At 47.2% G+C, this 8,575-nt stretch overlaps 2 pseudogenes; both read left to right on the plus strand.

Moving 5' to 3' along the window:
• Positions 1-4,152, plus strand: part of LOC127187199 (ADP-ribosylation factor-like protein 5B) — a 20,168-nt pseudogene extending 16,016 nt beyond the window's left edge.
• A 2,477-nt stretch (positions 4,153-6,629) lies between these two features.
• Positions 6,630-7,476, plus strand: LOC127187200 (endogenous retrovirus group K member 7 Pro protein-like; annotated as a pseudogene).
• The last annotated feature ends 1,099 nt before the right edge of the window (positions 7,477-8,575 follow it).

Below are 8,575 nucleotides of genomic sequence, written 5' to 3' on the forward strand. Positions count from 1 at the left end.
TTGGAAACCACCCACAATAGTCTGACCCAACCCTGGCTCCTGCCCTTCACTCATGGGACATCAGGTCTCTCTGAGCAGCCAATTCCTGGATCAGTCCTGTGCTCCACAGCCCCCAAGACTGTGCTCTCAGCGAGGCAGGACTTGGCAATTTAAGCAAAATTTATCTCTCTCATCATCACTGCCCAAACCTTTCCAGTGCACACATTACAAAACCGGTTTTTTGACTTGGGATATCTCCTAGGACCCTGGAGTGGGAAAAAGAAAACCAAAACAGCCCTAGGCATGGTGGTGCATGCCTTTAATCCGAAGGCAGAGGCACCTGGATCACTGTGAGTTTGAGGCCAGCCTGGTCTGCAAACTGAGTTACAAAACAGCAAGGCTACACAGAGAAACCATACCTCAAGGGAAAAAAAGACAAAAGAAAAATAATTTAGGTGGCTCATGACATGGTGAACCCAGAAAAACCATTCTTAGCCAGGGAAATCTGTTTTTCAAGATGAAACCTAAACCTAGGACTCCAGGTGTTTCTTCATACAGGTAATCAGGAGCCATGGAAACCAGGAACTACAAAACACAACAGCTCCCCTGGGCACCATCAAGAGTCCAACAAACCAACAAATCCAGCCATGGTGTTATGTCCCTGTAATCCCAATATTGTGAAGGTGGAAGTAGAAGACCTAGTTTGAGGCCAGACCCACCAAAACTGAATATTTCAGGGCAACCGGGGCTCCACACTACCTTGTTTCTAAATTAAATCTGATATCCAGGCAATGTAGGGCTCACATGTAATGTCAGCACTTGGGCAGGGCAAGGGACAGAGGCAGAGGCATCTCTGTGCATTCCAAGTCAGAGCAAGAAGGACATATGACACCCTCACCTCTCTCTCTCTCTCTCTCTCTCTCTCTCTCTCTCTCTCACACACACACACACACACACACACACACACATGCCGCGCACACACACCACACACACACACACACCACACACACACACACACCGGAAACAGGAAAAAGAAAAACCACACAGCCTGTGGACATTGGGCACCTGTTACAGAGGTGGGGACCAAATCTAGGGGCACAGACACAAGGACCCCAGGAGATCTTTTACTTGGGAAAACTGAATGCCATGATGATTCTCCTCAGACAAAAGCTCCTACCGCTACATAACCTGCTGTTTTCTGTGTGTCTCTGGGTCTCTGTGTGTGGCCTGTGTTCTGGTGCCCACAGGGGCCATAAGATCTGCTGGTACTTAATCGACAAGCGTCTGTAAACTACCAGGTAGAGACTGGGGTCTAATTCCAGAGAAGATTAAGGCTGTTTCCCATCTTTTGCCTGCAGGAGTATGTGCACTTGGTGACACATAACTACAGTTAGAGATGTTTCATGACTCCAAGGGCTACTGCAAACTGAACCTAAGTCTTCTACAAGTACAACCGGAGCTTTAACCATGGAGCCAACATTCTAGTCCCTAGGCTTTCTCCTTTTCTGTGTATGGGTGTTTTGTCTACATTAATGGTCTCCACCACATGCAGGTCTGGTGCCTGTGGGGTGGTAAGGGTGAAGCTGTCACTCAAACCAACTCATCTGCTCCTCCAGGTTCATTGGAATTTACCTAAAATGCCAGGCTCAGTCTAGATATAGTACTGCAAGTCTTTAATCCCAGCATTAATGAGGAAGAGTCTGATGGATCTCTGTAAGTTCAAGGACAACAGAGTCTACAAAGTGACTTCAAAGCCAGGCTGGATAGAGAAAAAACCTTCTGTGGAAAAAAATGTAAAACCAAGGATTGGAAAGACTGTTCAGCAAGTTAAGGCCAAAGGATGCTCCTCTAAAGGTCCAAAGTTCAGTGTTCACAACCATCTGATGACCTCTTCTGGTTTGCAGATATACTTGCAAATAGAGCACTCATATTCAGAAAATACATAAGTAAATCAACATTTAAAAAAAAGAAATGACAGGGAAAACACATCTGAGACTCCCAGCACAACATACTAGGCTCTGCCACCGTCTCTAGCCACCAAATAGAGGTGAAGTATGGTGGGATTTAAAACAGACACAATGGGCAGGCCGAGTGCCAGGGTGGAGCCCATCCTCTGGGTATTGACTCCTTGTTTAAAGTTTTGGGAGTTGGACAGGGCCTAGGTGGCACATTCGTTTAATCCCAGCACTTCTGAGGCAGAGCCAGGCAGATTGCTGTGAGTTCAAGGCAATCCTGGTCTACAGAGTGAGGCCAGGAGAGCCAAGGCTACACAGAGAGACCATATCTCGAAAAACCAAAATAAAATAAAATAAAATAAAGTTTTGGGAGTTGTATGTTCAGTGTGTCTGTGTGTGTGTACAAGTGTGTAGATAAGCCCTCAGTTTAACAAGAAGTAAGTGCATGAGATGAAGTGCACTTTCTCAGTGGATGGATTCTTGCTTTAGTGGAGGGAGTTTCCCGATTTGCCTTCCAGGCTCTGCTGTTGCTAAGAGACAAAGTGACGTCAGGCTTAGGACAATGACTGGAGATTTACAGGTGTCCCTGGGAGGTCTAGAACAGGACAGCAGACACCCTGCCAGTGAGATGTCTCAGTCACTGTGTGTGCTGTTGGCCCTGAAGGGGGACAGGCCAGATTACAGATCCCTTATGCTGTACGAAGAATTTCCTCAGCTGAGCAAGAATATCTTGCTGCCACCCTTCCCTTTGAGTTTGTATGTCCTTAAAGACGATGTCATGTTTCTGCCTAGCTATCTGCTGGTCTAATTTTCTTCCCCTAAGTGTCCTCAAAACTTCCAACAGGAAGATGTGCCTGCTGTTTCTGTCAACAACAGTTATTTCCTGGAAAGGCTTCCTAGTACATGGCTCCCAGAACTCCGTTTCCTGTCTAGCTAGCTCCCTGATGCAGGAGAGTTAGAATCACAACTGCCAAGCTCAGATGAAAGAGTAATGCCATCCTTCCTGAGGGAAAGTGACATTGCCTCATAGTAGCCACCTCTTAGCACAGACTTATCCCTATAGACATCTCTTCATGCATGCTCTATAGAGACTCACGTGGACCCTCTCCTTCTGATCTAGGATTATCTGATTGGGTGGGATCCCTCAGGTGGAAGCTGTAAATGCCAGGACACTTAGAAAGGAAGTCCTTTCAGGAGTAATGACAGGGTATTGGGGTCGTGGTTCTGGGGTAGAGGAGTTACCAAAATCCCCTAGTGGGGCTTTAGGGTGTGCATCAGTGGTAGAGTACATACCTAGAATCCTTGGGGGATCTGTGGTCACAGATCAGTGATAGAGCACCTGCCTAGAATCCCACTGTGAGAGCTGAAGGCATGGCTTAGTGAAAGAGCACCTGACAATAATCCTACTGCAAAGGCATGGTGCTGTGGTTCAGTGATAGAGGCCCTGCCTTGAATTCCTCACTGAGGGGCAAGAGTTATATCCGCATTTTAGTATACCCCTGACTTACATGCTAGAGATGGTGAACTTTACTCCTTAGCACAGGAAACAGTAAATAGAAAGCAAGTGTCTTAGTGAGTTTCCTATTGCTGTGAAGAGACCCCATGACCAAAGCAATTCTAATCAAAGAAATCATTTAATTGGGACAGGCCTGTTTAATAGAGGCCGTCAGTGTGGAAACTACCTGTAAGCTGGACAGCATGAGAGAAACATTCTGGCAACCTTGCTCAGAGAAAACTCAGAGTTTTGAGTTTTTAGGTCTTTGTCCAAAGCTAGTTCCTCACAGACTCTCTGCCTCAGTCAAGGCTCCCTGAGAGGAGATACTTATCAAAACTTTAGGCATCATCATCCCCAGGCCAGGCCTACGTTTTCACTAATGGTCTATGTCCTGGATGGACATAGACATCCTGGGAGGCTTTGAAGATGCATGTCAGTTTTAGAGATGTCCAAACTCTGAAAGGTTGCAGGGATTCTACTTCAGAGGCACCAGCTTCATCTGGTTACTTTTCTCCAGAATTCTTCCATGACTCCTGGTCTCTCATTAACATGGGCTGGATGGATGTTGGAGGTATCACTGGCATGGTCTGGTTGGATGATGCTCCTGTATTTAGCATGGCCTGCTTGGGTGATGAAAGAGATGAACTCAACTGATCATTCCCTGCTGTGTTAGCACTTTGTCTTGCTCTTTTTCAGTTCACATCTGAGGATAAGAAGTTTTAAATATTTTTAGACATAATTGTAAAGAGGTTTTAATTTATATATTTTATATGATATATATGGTTTGGGTGGTTTTTTTAAAATTGAGATATGGTTTCTTTGTCACCCTGAATTCTGAAGTTCACTCTGTAAACCAAGCTGTCCTCTAACTCAGAGATAAGGTGCTAAAGTCTCCCAAAGAGTTCTGGGATTAAAGGCATATACCACACTGGGATTTTGTTCATTGTTAATTTTAGTTATGCTTCTATGCACCTCAGTGCAGTGCCCAAGGAGACTGGAAGAAGGTATTAGATCCCTTGATCTGGAGTTATGGGTAGCTGTGAGCCACCACCTGGGTGCTGGGAATCGAACCCACACCTCCTGCAAGAACAGTCAGTGCTCTGAACTGCTGAACCATATCTCCAGGCCAAGCAAGTTATATTTTATTCACTTCTTTTTGAGACAGGGGCAGTAGAGTCTGTGCCAGGAATAGAATCCAGGGCTTTGTGCATCCAAGGAAATCACTCTACCTTCTGACCCCATCATCAGTAGCCTGAGAGCTGGTTATAAAGGAATGAGTCCAGAGGAGAAATGTGCCATCCTCAGATGAGAAAGCTGGTTACTAATCTCTCATAGTTAGTTAATGTGTTCTCTCAGCCTGCCGTGCTCCTACCCTAGATCACAAGACTGTAATGAGAACTGACTCTGGACTGTCAAGGACAGTAATATGAGCCATGTGTGGTGGAGAAATCTGTGATTACTGCACTTGGGAGCTGGAAGCAGAGGGTCAGGAGTTCAAGGTCATCTTCAGCTATATAACTGTGGGGCCAGCCTAGGCTAAATATGACCATGTGTCAAATAAAATAAATAAAGCAAAAAAAAAAAAAAAAAAAAAAAAAAACCCAGTTCCAAGTGTATTTTTTAAAATCAATACAACACTGGAGAGCTTAGGAACCAACTCCTGTAAGAAAGTGTCCTAGCCAATATAGGATGGCACATGCCTTTAATTCCAGTCCTCAAGAGGAGGAGGCAGGTAAATCCCTTAGTTCGAGGCAATCTAGGTCTACACAGTGAGTTCCAGGATAGTCAGGGCAACACAGAGAAACCTTGTCTGCAAAAAGCCTAGCCTTAGGTATGTGAGGTAAGGGAAAGAGGGTGGAACTGAAGAGATGACTTGCTTGATAAGAGCACTTGAGCCTCTTGCAGAGGACCCATTCCCAGGACACACGCGATAGACCCTCGGAATTCATGGTTGTCGCCGCTCGCCCGGCCGCTTCAACTATTAGGTGAGTCATCTGTCCTACTTCTCAGAATGGGTAAGACATTGTCTAAAGAGGCTCAATTCATCAAGGGCCTCAAAGACGCCCTCAGAGAGAGAGGCATAAAGGTTAAAAAGAAACATTTGGTTGAATTTTTCATTTTGTCATGAGAAATGTCCCTGGTTCATTATTGACGGGCCGACCATCGAGTCACACAAATGCAGCGGGTCGGTCGTGAATTAAATGTTTTAATAAATAGGGATGGAAATGAGGTCCTCGGACACAATATTTTTTCATACGGGGGCTTATTCGAGACATAATTGAGACCTCCAATTCGGAGACTGGACACAAACAACTCCTTTCTGTTGCTGAATACTGTCTCAAGTCTTCCTTACCGCCAATTTCTCTCTTGGCGCACAGACTGGTCAGACCGCTGGCTCCACAGCATGGTCTAACAGCCAAAGTAGCCATGCTTCCACCAGAGGGTAGACATTGGATAAGCTTCTTGGACAAGGCAGATATGCTCTTGATGATAAACAGAGAGGCTTTTCCCTAGGACTTTTGGCTCAGTCCGCCTCTGCCGCCATGGCCGCTTGGAGGGCGATCCCTACCCAGGGGTCCGTTCTCTCTCCCCTGACTAAGATTGTTCAGGGAGCTCAGGAGAGTTACAGTGACTTTGTAGCTCGCCTCCTTGAAGCCGCTGAAAGGTCTCTTGGCCCTGGCCAAAATGAAAATAATTACTAAACCAACTTGCCTATGAAAATTCTAATTCTGCCTGCAAGGCTGTCCTCAGAGGAAAATACAAGGGTAAAGATCTTGATGAGATGGTTCAGCTCTGCCGAGAGGTAGATCCCTTTACTCATAAAGTTACCCAGGCTATAACCTTGCTGTGGGAGCCGTAATGGGGGCCCTATCTAACAATCAGTCCTGCTTCCACTGCGGGCAGCTAGGTCACTTTGCCAAAAACTGCCCCCAATCTAAACCTTTATCTACTCCTCCTGCTGCTACTGACATGGGCCGCCCACCCCCCACAACGATCTGCCCCCGCTGCCGCCGTGGCCGACATTGGGCTAACACCTGCCGCTCCAAAACCGATGTCTTGGGTAATCCCCTTCCCCCTCGTCTGGGAAACGGGATGCGGGGCCAGCCCGGGCCCCCCAGCCTGTCCAATTTTTGCCGGCCTCGGGGGTCAGCCAGCCCCAATCCAGCCCACTGTTGCCTCCCCCTCAGCCCCTGCCCCAAATGCCACAAACCTTTGCCGACCTCCCCCGGAAGTGCAGGATTGAACTCTGTGCCTCCGCCTACACAATATTAAATCCTGATTCGGGCGCTCAAGTCATCTCCACAGGAGTCTTTGGGCCCCCGCCGCCTAAAACCTATTACTTAATCCTAGCGCGTGCCTCTGCGGCTCTTCAGGGCATTACCATTTTCCCTTCCTTTGTAGACAATGATTACACTAGGGAGATTAAAATCATGGCCTCCTCCACGAGAGGGCCCCTCACCATCTGCCAGGGCCAATGTATTGCTCAGGCCCTACCTCTTCCTCTCGATACCTCTACGCCCTCATTGGGGCCACTCAAGGGGCCCTCTGCTCCCAGATCCTCTGACATTTATTGTGTCCAGAAGATTACCAGAGAACGCCCACACCTTAAACTTAAACTTAATGGCAAATACTTTCAAGGCATTCTCGATTCAGGAGCAGATTCCACTTTTTATCTCAGGCCTCCCGGCCTTCCTCCTGGCCGTGCCAGCCCTCCCCCTCCCTAACCCACCTCCAGGCATAGGCATGTCCACCAACACCCTCCAAAGTTCCCAGATTCTGACATGGGAAGATCCTGATGGCAATACGGGCTGTATCCAGCCATTCATCGTCCCTGGCCTGCCTGTTAACCTTTGGGGACGAGATATATTAACCCAGATGGGGGTTTAACTTTTCAGCCCCTCTCCTACTGTGACACAACAAATGCTAGATCAGGGATTTCTCCCCGGTCAGGGCTTGGACAAAAATAGACAGGGATGCCCAACCCCTGTCCATACCAACCCCAAAGTAGATCGAACGGGATTGGGTTATCATACTTCTTTTTTATAAGGGCCATTGCTCCCCCTGCACTCCAGGCTGATAAGATTACTTGGAAAAATGACTCCCCTGTCTGGATCGACCAATGGCCCCCCACCAAAAAACTAACCGCGGCCATGCAGTTAGTGCAGGAACAGCTGTCCACAGGCCATATTAAACCCTCTACGTCTCCTTGGAACACCCCCATTTTTGTCATCCAAAAAAAGGGGGGTAAATGGCATCTACTACAAGACCTTAGAGAAATAAATAAAACTATGGTTTCCATGGGAGCCCTTCAGCCAGGACTCCCCTCCCCTGTTGCCATTCCCAAGGGATTTTCAAAAAATGTTATTAATCTTAAGGTCTGCTTCTTTTGCATCCCTTTACATCCGGAGGATTGCAAGTGCTTTGCCTTTAGCCTACCCATTGTTAATTGTGTAGGACCCTCCCCTCGCATCCAGTGGAAGGTACTTCCCCAAGGTATGGCCAATAGCCCTACTCTTTGCGAAAAGTATGTGGCCCAAGCCATAGATCCCTTTCGCCTTGAACATCCTGATCTCTATCTTATCCACTACATGGATGACATCCTTTTGGTGGGAGTGGATGGTGAGGAGCTCCTGCGAGTTGCGTCCTCCCTAGTAGCCAGACTCCAAGAGTTTGGGCTCCATATTGCGCCAGAAATGGTTCAACTTCAGCCCCCTCATTTGTTTTTGGGATACAAATTACATTCTCATAAGATCCTCACTCAAAAAGTGGAACTTAGAAGAGATTCTTTACACACCCTAAACGATTCCAGAAGCTCCTGGGGGACATTAACTGGTTGCGCCCCTATTTAAAACTCACCACTGGAGACCTTAAGCCCCTTTTTTCTATTCTTCAGGGCGATCCTGACCCCTCTTCCCCTCGACAACTGACCCCTGAGGCTATAAAATCCTTACAGGTTGTTGAGGCTGCTATTTCAAATCAGACCATTTCATATTACTCCCCCTCGCCCTCTCTGGCTGTTGATCCTCCCCACCACTTTTTGCCCACAGGTTTGCTATGGCAAAATAAACCGTTATACTGGTTACATTTACCCGCTACCCCTTCCAAAGTCCTTTCCTCATATCCTCTCCTAGTGGCCCAAATACTC

This window comes from Acomys russatus, chromosome 3, assembly GCF_903995435.1.
Source record: "Acomys russatus chromosome 3, mAcoRus1.1, whole genome shotgun sequence".
NCBI lineage: Eukaryota > Metazoa > Chordata > Mammalia > Rodentia > Muridae > Acomys > Acomys russatus.